General features: G+C 39.9%; 1 pseudogene across 1 annotated transcript; it reads left to right on the top strand.

Annotated features, from left to right (window-relative positions):
* Positions 1-3,178: 3,178 nt before the first annotated feature.
* LOC308611117 (3-hydroxyisobutyrate dehydrogenase, mitochondrial-like) lies at positions 3,179-7,510 on the top strand (annotated as a pseudogene). Its single transcript has 2 exons — positions 3,179-3,190; positions 6,291-7,510. The product of its transcript is annotated as a 3-hydroxyisobutyrate dehydrogenase, mitochondrial-like (transcript).
* The last annotated feature ends 2,693 nt before the right edge of the window (positions 7,511-10,203 follow it).

Genomic DNA, 10,203 nt, shown 5'->3' with positions numbered 1-10,203 from the left:
ACTATACAGTCTTACCTTCAGAACCTCAACTCAAACAAAGACATGTAGCAGCCTTAGTAGGATATAATCGCAACAGAAAAAATACAAGCAGAAGGCAGAGGAAAAAGAAGTGCCATTTGGTATGGGAATAAATAGCTCTGTATGTCTCAAAAGCCTCCTATAAACATGTCTGGGTGTCAATATAGTGTAATAATTAATATCCATAAACCCTGAGTCTTAAGAAAAAAGAACTGTATCTTTTGCTTTCTTTTAGAAAGGGACAGAAAGGTAACTATATTTGCTTTAATAAATACAGAGACTTAGTGCACTTAAATATTTGATCAACTAATTTAAAAAATGTTTCTTACAGTATACATCATTTTCTGATGAAACGGGTAAAATAAGGTTCTAGGGTGTGAGGAGGGCATGCGGTATTCTACACATTTTCTTTTCTGTCCTTTTGTAGCTGAATATCCTTTTCCAGGCCTAAAGAAGTAGTAAAATTATGCACCTAAGATTGAATAAAAGGTTTCATAGACATATTTTACATATATGCCATTAGATTTCCACAGAGTTATTTCAGGCTGCTGACAGGTTGCTTGCTTGAGCTGAGACCCCTCTAAACAAAGCCCAGGAAGAAGCTAACAACTGTGAAAGCCAACTTATTTATTCTGTGAGTAACTTGGCTGCAGAGCAGACTAATTACCCCTTTAACCACACTGTTTGAACTCATTGTACTTATCTGGGAATCACTATTCTGAAAGTAGAGAAGGGGACTAGGGAAGTTAAAAGAGACAAAAGATCTAAATATGGTCTCTTTGCAGAATCTCAAAGGTCAGGCAACAGGCTTCTTTCTGATGGTTTTAAAAAGAGAAGATGAGCTGTGGTTTAAAGGTCCACTTTGGAATTCAAATTCTACCTCAGGTGTAGCCTGAATGCTAGTCTCCACCTTGAGTGAATCACTGAAGGATCATTTCTCAGCACATAGTCAGTGTTTGTTAAATTTTCATATTATTTTATCCCAGTGAATAATATTGCTGAGGGATTTTGAAACTATTAAATTCCGCCAAAGGACTTGATTCTGTAATGATACCAAACCTTGGAAAATAAAGGAAGTAGAGATTGGTGAATCCTTGACAAATTATTAGAGTTGTAACTGATTGTTTCATAAGGAAAGATAGGGAATGGATCACTTAGGAAACTGAATGAATACTTTGAATCTCATCTATTTCTGTTAAAACTACAGGTTAGTTGAGCTCAAAAATTGTAGGTATAAAAATTGTGTTTTTTGGTAATAAAATTTGTTTTAACCCTTGTCTCAATTATGCATTTAAATGTTGACCAATTCACAAGTAACTGTTTACAGTCGATGGATTGGCCAGTGGCTTTGGGATCATTCATTTTATAGTCTGGGATTTCCAGTGTGATCTTTATTTTCCCATTTATACTCTATTTCATACATTTTATTAGCAGTAGTAGTAGAAATAGTAGTAGTAGTATCATTATTATTTAGTTAGAGTAGAAATGTTTCTATAACTTCTTACGATCAGACATATACTAAACAACACACATTTTGAAAGCACTGGTGTTGGAGTAAATTCGATGTTGATGAGACTAGTCACTGCCCTTAAAGGAGCTTGTCTTCTAGTTGGAAAGATGTGACATATACAATAATCTGAGGCATTAAGTAAATACATGGGTCTGAGGGCAGAAGATCCTGAAGGAAGCAAGCTACAAAGAACTCATTTTGAATCCTGGCATTAATATTGGCAGATCTCCTCACACCTTTTTACGACAGTTATAGACAAAGCAAGTAAGACTGGAGAATACACTGCAATGGCCCAACTAAGATTTAACGTCATTTCAGCCTAGGGGATTCTTTCTAGGCTTTGAGTATATGATAATTTAAATGCTACCTAAATAGTAAATTTACTTTAATGCTGACAACGTAGAAAAGATACTTTGCTGCAAAAGTATACACAGTAGTAACAGGTGGATTTTGGAAGAAACTAATATTTTGTCTTATACTGGTAACTACACTATTGCCCCAGACCTAGCAGCAGCCTTTACTCTTTGTTGTTTTCTTCTAAGACTGAAGAGCCTCTTTATTGTTTGTGCTGATTTTTTCCCACCAACAGATCTCAGAGCAATCTGAGTGCACTGGCCAGTTGGGACAAAATTATCATTAGAATTCTTGGCTAGAGAAGAAAGCTCCTAATTTAAGAATGGCTTTTTGCCTTCTGAGAGCTCAGAAGAGCACATTGCAAGCCATCTACATTTATAAAACATGTTTTAGTATGGAAAATTTCAAACATCTACAGAAATAAAGAGAAAGAAGTAGAAACTTTCATCCATTGTTCTCATCAAATGTCCATTTCAGGCCAATAGATTGTCTCTGCACCCTCTCTTACTACTACCACCATCATCCCCAGCAATTTTAAAGCAAATCCCAGATTTCTTTTTCTCAGTGAAAACGTCAGTATCCATATTTCTAAAATGCAAGAACTGCCCTTTTTAAGCTCAACTATGTCATTATCACACATCCGCAAATAATAATGATTCCTTAATATCAACAAATAGCCAGTCAGTTCATGTTTCCTTGATTGTCCTCTAAATGTATTTTTATTTTAATAACCATTATTTATTTGATTGCTGATCCAAACACAATTTCTTTTAAAGTATAGGTTTAAAAGAACTCAGTTTGCTCATTTTTCTTGCAAGTATTTGTCCTTGAATTCAAAGCATTCATCCAGTAGGGTTCCCAACTGTCTGGATTATGCTGATTGCATCCCCTTTCTGCTTATATGTTTATCATGCTCCTTTGGTCCATGTATTTACTGTCAGTTGGTAGATAGATCTAGAGCACTGACATAATTCAGGTGTGATTTTTTTGTCAAGTTTACTTCATAGATAATACTGATGAATTCCAAAAGGAACTATAAAGTGTCTGTCTTACTGTGACGTTGCAGCCATTAATGATCAATGTCTAGATCCATTAATTTATTAAGGGTACCAAATGGTGATATTCTACTAACTAGATGATTATTCATTTACTAGCTAGAACATTATTTCATCAACTACTTGGTTGCCCTGAGTTACAGTTTAATTAGGAAAGGAAGAATAAATGTTTCTTTTATTTTATTTACCAGTTTTACAAAAAAAGAAAAAACAAGAGAGAGAAAGGTTGACTCTTCCAAAGATGACTAATGAGGTATTTTCTTGCTTTGTTGTTGTTTTCAGTGAGGTTGTTATAAATATCGATGCAGAGATTGTCCCCTCTTAGGTTCACGGATCCTGTTCAAGTTGGCTCCTGAGTCCTTTCCACACAACCACAGTAGTCTTTGAAGTCTTCCCAGCTCTCTTATATGACAAGAGGTACCAGGAACATCTTGTTCGTTTCTTATGCTGGATTTGAAATCAGCTGTTTCTCCAAGGAGACATTATCCACTGTGTTTATTCAAACTTGTGTTCCTTCTAGTTTAACCTTCTCTCGAGACATGATTTTTTTTAAACAAATTACTTACTGAATTTTTCACCTTTTCAAATCTTGCTATTCTCCAATCACTTCATTTCTGAATTTTTCTAATTTCTTTTATGTTTTTCTTAAAACCAGTTTCTATTCCTTTGAAAATTTCTTTTACTTTTTCCGCAATATCAGGCAATAAATTTCATTTGTTCTGTGGACGTGTCTTTCTGTGACGTTTTCAGGATTTGCTGGAACTTTCTTTTCACCCCTCTTTTTTCTTTTTTTTTCTCACTGATTTTCTACAGGATGTGAATGGAATACTCTTCTGTCGCTCATTTTTAAATGAAATAAGTTTCCACTTTAGGAGGGAAACATAGATCAGAATATAATTTCTAGCTTCAGAACTCCAGGGCTCACTATCTTCTATTATTTTCACAACATAATTTTTTTTATTTATTTATTTTTTGCGGTACGCAGGCTTCTCACTGCTGTGGCCTCTCCCGTTGTGGAGCACAGGCTCCGGATGCGCAGGCTCAGCGGCCATGGTGCACGGACCCAGCCGCTCCGCGGCATGTGGGATCTTCCCAGACCGGGGCACGAACCTGTGTCCCAGCAGGCGGACTCTCAACCACTGCGCCACCAGGGAGGCCCCACAACATAATTTTAAAAAATGACCTTAAAATTTCTAAAATCTTCCTCCTCGGCCCTCCTATGCCCATTTACCCAGGCCTCCTCTTTCCTGTCCTTGTTGAGTATGGGGATTTGTTCTGGAATGGTGCTTTGGTTTGATAGGTGTCAAGGTTTCACAGACCCCAGAACACTTGGCATCCTCAGAACATTTCAAAGTTCTTGCACTCAGCTGCAAAGTGGAGCCTGCAACATTCACTCCCGGTTTCTGCCGCTGTTCTCAGTGAGTTTTTCAATCTCAGTGAGTTCATGAACCATAGTAACCTTTGGCTCTCCTTAAAGAGAGAGAGAGTCCTTCCCTCGTCTTCCTCCCACACACCTTGGGATACACATATGTAGGTCTTTTTCCTGTTGTTGGTTTGTTCCTACCTGGCTGTATGTTGCAGTTAATGTGGACACCTTGTTGTAGATGTTGTCTGTGGGTTTTTGATCTTGCTATCCTAGATGCTTTTCTTTCTTCTTTGTGGGGGTGGGGGGTTGTGTATTTAGGGGAGGGGTGGCATATTCAGGGATAAAAATCTTCTCTGTAGCCACCACCATTTCCCCAGAATCCTCTGCCATTAATATTTAAAACAAAATCATGGGAATCATTATCCGGATCCTTAGGATAATCATTACACTGTATCTGTCTTTTTTCCAGGCTTCAAGCTGCCTGTGGCTCGCCACGTTAGTATACTGACATGACTGGGCAATGCCTAATTTGATGGGCTCTTTCTGTACTACCTTCCTCCTAATCATGACAGTCTTGTACGCTATACATAGTCTTCTTCACTGATAGGGAATTTAGAAAATACAGGAAGCCATGGGTTTAATAGCTGAAAGTGGAATTAATGTGTTCTTTTTCTCAGGTAAAATATCATAAGACTCCTTAGGCCAAAGTTGTAAAATGAAATCGCAACTTTCCTGGAATCATTTTGCAAACGTGAATGCCCACATAAAGTACACTAGGACTTGAATCCAAGGAATAACACATTTTTAGAGCCTCCAAATGTATAAACTTAGTACAATTCTGCATTACTTCTTAAGGCAACTGAAGAAAATAATTTTGTGATCAAATAAATATTGATTTTATTAACAGTTATTTTAAAAGTTTACAAAACTTATAAAAAATGTTAAGGCTCTATCAGCCTCATCAGTTGTTAATTTCTTTTCTAGAATCTTGGATTAAGGAACAGTCGTTTGAGGGGAAACATGGTATAAAATGGGAAGATAATCTAACAGTAAAGATAGTTATATCTCTTCCTGTGTGATGAACTACTCCTAAGCTTGGTGGTTTAAAACAGCAGGCACTTTATCTCCTCACAATTTGTGAATCAGCAGAATGGGCTGGGATCTCCTGGGTGGATCTATCTTGCTTTCACCTGAGGTGACTACTGAGGCTGCCATCATCTGGTTGCTGGACTGGGGCTGGTTGCTTTCACATGTCTGGCCATTGGTGCTGGCTGTGGCCTGTGCCTAGTCTCCACTAGGTTAGCCAGGCTTCCTAACATGTCAGGTTTCCATGAGGACAAGCCCTAAAGCACGAGTGCTCTTCAAGCTTCAGCTCTTGATATGCCATTGGGCCAAAGCAAGTCACGTGACCAAGCCCAGGTCAAGGTGGAACAAAACTACACAGGGTGAGAAAACGGGGGGAGGGGCATTTGCACTGGGGGTCAGTAGTCTAACAAACTGCTGCAATAACTCTATAAAGAAAAACACCCCGGAGGACAACTGGTAAAAAATGAATGTGTGCGGGGTGGGGTGGGGTTTGGCATAGGGGGGCAAAGGCAGTAAACAGAGGCTACCAAAATCTGAAGATTCTGGAATTTTTGGAAAATCCACTGGGATTAAAGGAGTTACACAACCATGTTCTGACACCAGAAGAAAGGTGCCAGTTGAGCATCAGGGAAGTCTAGCGCTCTTCCTCCATCGCATCAATTTTCACGTTTCTTTGACTCAGCATATTTGTAGAATGAATCATGACTTTCTATAAATTTTTAATTCAGTTTTTCAAAGAAATAGTGACCTCGCTTCTATCTGCTGTGCCGCAAAAATGCCGTAGAAAAAAATTCCTTCTGTTAAATCGCTCACTAGGTGAAACTGTATGTGTAACCTAGTACCAAAGAGGTATTAAGAATCGCCACAGCCGAGCCGGCCCTCCGCATCACGCACCCTATAGCAGCCAGTGGGTGAGCCGGGAGTCGAGGAGGTCACCGTGGGAAGGAGGGGCACGGGCAGCGTGGCAGCCTCCTTCCGTCTCCGTGGAGCCACCTCCGGCCTCCGGTACAGGGAGTCGTCTGCAGCAACCAGTGGTGGCCAGCCTTGCAGCGCTGTGTTCTAGGTCAGTAGCTTCCAAGACTCCAGTTGGATTCATTGGAGTAGGCAACGTGGGGAGTCCAGTGGCAAAAGAGCTCATGAAACATGGCTAGCCACTCACCATTGTTGATGTGTTCCCTGATTCATGCAAAGAGCTTCTAGATGCAGATGAACCCTGTAGTGTCTTCTGCAGGGGATGTAGCCGAAAAAGGTGACAGAATTATTACAATGCATCAATGCACTAGAAGCTTATTGTGGAGCAAATGGAATTCAAAAAAAAGTGAAGAAAGACTCACTATTAATAGATTCCAGTACTGTTGATCCTATGGTTTTCGGAGAATTGGCCAAAGAAGTTGAGAAAATGGGAGCGGTTTTCACGGATGCCCCTGTTTCTGGTAGTGTGGGAATGGCTCGATCTGGCCACCTCACACTTAGGATGGGAGGGGTTGAGCTGCTGTGGTGCATGGGCTCCCATGTGGTGCATCGTGGAGCTGTTGGGACTGGCCAGGCTTCGAAGATCTGCAAAAACTTGCTGCTGGCTATTAGTAGGATTGGAACTGCTGAAGCTATGAATCTGGGACTCAGGTTAGGGCTTGACCCAAAACTCTTGGCTAAAATCCTAAATACGAGCTCAGGACAATGTTGGTCAAGTGACACTTATAATCCTGTACCTGGGGTGATGGATGGAGTTCCCTCGGCTAATTACTATCAGGGCGGATTTGGAGCAACACTAATGGCTAAGGATCTGGGATTAGCATGAGACTCTGCTACCAGCACAAAGAGCCCAGTCCTTCTGGGCAGTCAAGCCCATCAGATCTGCAGGGATGTTGTGCGTGAAGGGCTACTCAAAAAAAAAAGACTTCTCATCCGTGGTCCAGTTTTTGCAAGAGGAGGAGACATTCTGAGTTTGCCCTCTGGCTGTGAACACTGAAACATTGAAACCAAACTGTGTCTTGGAGCCCCTTATGGCTCACTCCACAGGAAAATGGGCTTAATCAAAGGTCAGCTGTCTGCTTTTGAGTGTGTAGGTCAGGGGTTCCCAACCCCTTGGCCTTGGACGGGTACCAGTCCACAGCCTCTTAGGAACCGGGCTGCACAGCAGGAGGTGAGTCGCAAGCAAGCCAACTAAGCTTCATCTGCTGCTCCCTATGCCTCACATTACCGCCTGAACCTCACACACCCCGCCCCCCCTCCCTGGAAAAATTTGCTTCCAGGAAACCGGTCCCTGGTTCCAAAAAGTTTAGGCACCTCTGGTCTAGGTCACAGTAGATCCTGGGATTTTTCACCCATTCTAAACTGCTTATTCTTTTTATCTATTTAGCAAACATATCATCTGTAATTTTTTTCTCTGCAAGCCACTGATGGTAACTGCTAGCTAGCTAGCTGATTGGCCTTTTTCAAAAGTTTGATTCCTAAGCATCTTCAGCTAAAACGCTGCCTACTTCACTCAGGATATTATTTACTCCACTTTACAAATAAAACTAAAATTGTTTTCAACAGGATAAAATCTATCCTCGAGGAAAGAAAAGAAATTGGTGTGAGAAAAGATATTAGAGAAAGGGGAAGTATAGTGAGTTACTACCTGTGTCCCTCAGAAAATTTGTCCTGTTAAATAACCCAGTGGTGATATTCTTGCATTGAGATTACTGGTTTATTTTCTAGGAGTTGTTAAAGCAAGAGAACTCCTTGCTGCATGTTATGTAATTTGGACTCTGTTACATTATCTTGTTGTGCCCCTCTTGTAACAACTTCCCATACTCAGCAAACTTGTTTTTTCATATTTTTGCTTCCTTGTCCATTTTTACTGCATATTTTTTGACTTCAAAAGAATGACATCTTTAGAACTGTTTCAGAGCCAACGATGATATGTGCTTTAGATAATTATTACACTATGCTAAATATAACCATATTCTTTTGAATTCAAATAGATTTCTATGCTGATAAAAAAAGAGAGGCACATTTCATCAATGTTTAAATAGTATCCTTCTTCCTCTAAAACTTAAAATAGGATTCAGTCTGATTGCTAAAGGGTTATTTTCTTCAACAACAAGAGCTGACTTAGGCCATTTCTTGGCAGTGGAATCTGAGCATAGAGGTCCCTGTCTGACTGCCCTTTGTTTCTCACTCACAGTATCCTGGGTGAGTGTAATGGACGGGCGTGCCCTTATGACTTAGCCCACTGCTACTGCTCCTGATGAGGGCTAATGGTGTGGGCCACTTTAAATCTTGCCCAGCAAAGTGCTGACATCTGGGGTTTCCTATCAAGTTTACCAGATATTTCACAGTAATTTCATAATTTACACAACATAAAAACACTGATTTTGAGCTTAGGAAAGCATTTCATTTAAACAGATAGAGAACACTACTCTACAAAATGGTTTAAAATTTGTGAGCAATTGCATTAAATAAACTCTAATATAAATTAATCTAATACAAGTAAACTAATAGTTGCAAAGCTACTGGTTGCTTCAGAAGCGGTGGCTACGGATAACTTCAAAGTTGTTTCCTCAATTCATTAAGAGGAGAAACTATTTGCTGTCAGCTTCTTCTTGGGGAAGCTTAGTTTGATGCTGATTCGCGTTATGAATGTATAGGAACCATTACTGGTTCTTCCTTTCCATATTCAGTGCACCATTATACTTCTATCCTCTTAAGATCTGGATATCTGTTACTGCTACTGTTGGCTGGAGCCTGGGAGGAGGAAAGCTATCAAGAAAAAAGGTCAACAAGTGTTAAAGATTTTTAGCATACCACTGAGCCTTTTTATCAACCATAATCATAAGAAATAATAATTAAAATTACTTATAGCCTGGTCAGTGAGACCTTGAGTAAATTGTGGAAGCATCCATGTTTCATACAGTTTCAGGGGATGGATATTTCCTGTTATTAACTCTATATCCTCTTCAACTGGAACAGAGAGACCTTTCTCTGTTGAAGCAGTTTTGTCTTTTTCCTGGGCATTTTCAGTTTTCTCTTAGGAGAGACTTGTAAAGCTTACATATACAAACTTACACATACACGTATAAAGCAAAGAAGGGATAGGGCAGTCTTGAGAGGACACGGTTTTGTAGCAGGCACACAAGACAGAGCTAATACTCCCTGATTGCATTTGCCTCCCTAGCCCCATCTCCTTTGTGGAAAGCATCAGCATTCTGACTGGTCTCTGCACCCCACTAACTGGACGGAACACTGCATTGGCATTCTTAGGGAGCACTGATGGTCCCTCCGGAAACTGTGGTTAGAGCTTGTGCAGCCAAAGTGCACAGGAAAGAATCAAATATACTTCAGATAACATGCTTACTCTGTTTTGCTTAATTAGCACTTACTCCCTGTAAGAGGCTGATTTCTGCTTTGACAGGGAGTAATCGAACTCGGTATTCACGCAAACCATAAAATTAAAGTTAACATACCTCAGCTTTTCATCCTACTGGAAGAAATGTATGAAATCTAAAGTTATTTTTTAATTGCTGCTGTTTAGAATGCCTGAAGCCCATTTGCTGAACTTGTTAAAGAGCAGTGTTAATGAGGGTATTTTTCGTTTCTTTCTTTTCCGACCACAGCATGAATTCTCAGCCCAAAGTGTGCCCTGTTTCCCACAATAGAGACAGGGGAAAAAGTGCGAGTCTCTCACCACAAAGCATGAGACAACTACAAATACTTCTCTCCCAGAGTTAACATTGATGAGAGTCTTTGTGGAAAAGAACTTCCTCTTTTTGCGGGAATACAGTAGAAATGCAAGATGTATTCTCCACAATTTCACTATTGGAAAAATAATT

The sequence above is a fragment of the Mesoplodon bidens genome (assembly GCF_964165515.1).
Source record: "Mesoplodon bidens genome assembly, contig: HAP1_SCAFFOLD_367, whole genome shotgun sequence".
NCBI lineage: Eukaryota > Metazoa > Chordata > Mammalia > Artiodactyla > Ziphiidae > Mesoplodon > Mesoplodon bidens.
Note: the sequence above shows the minus strand (reverse complement) of the source record. Positions and strands in the feature narration are given on the sequence as shown.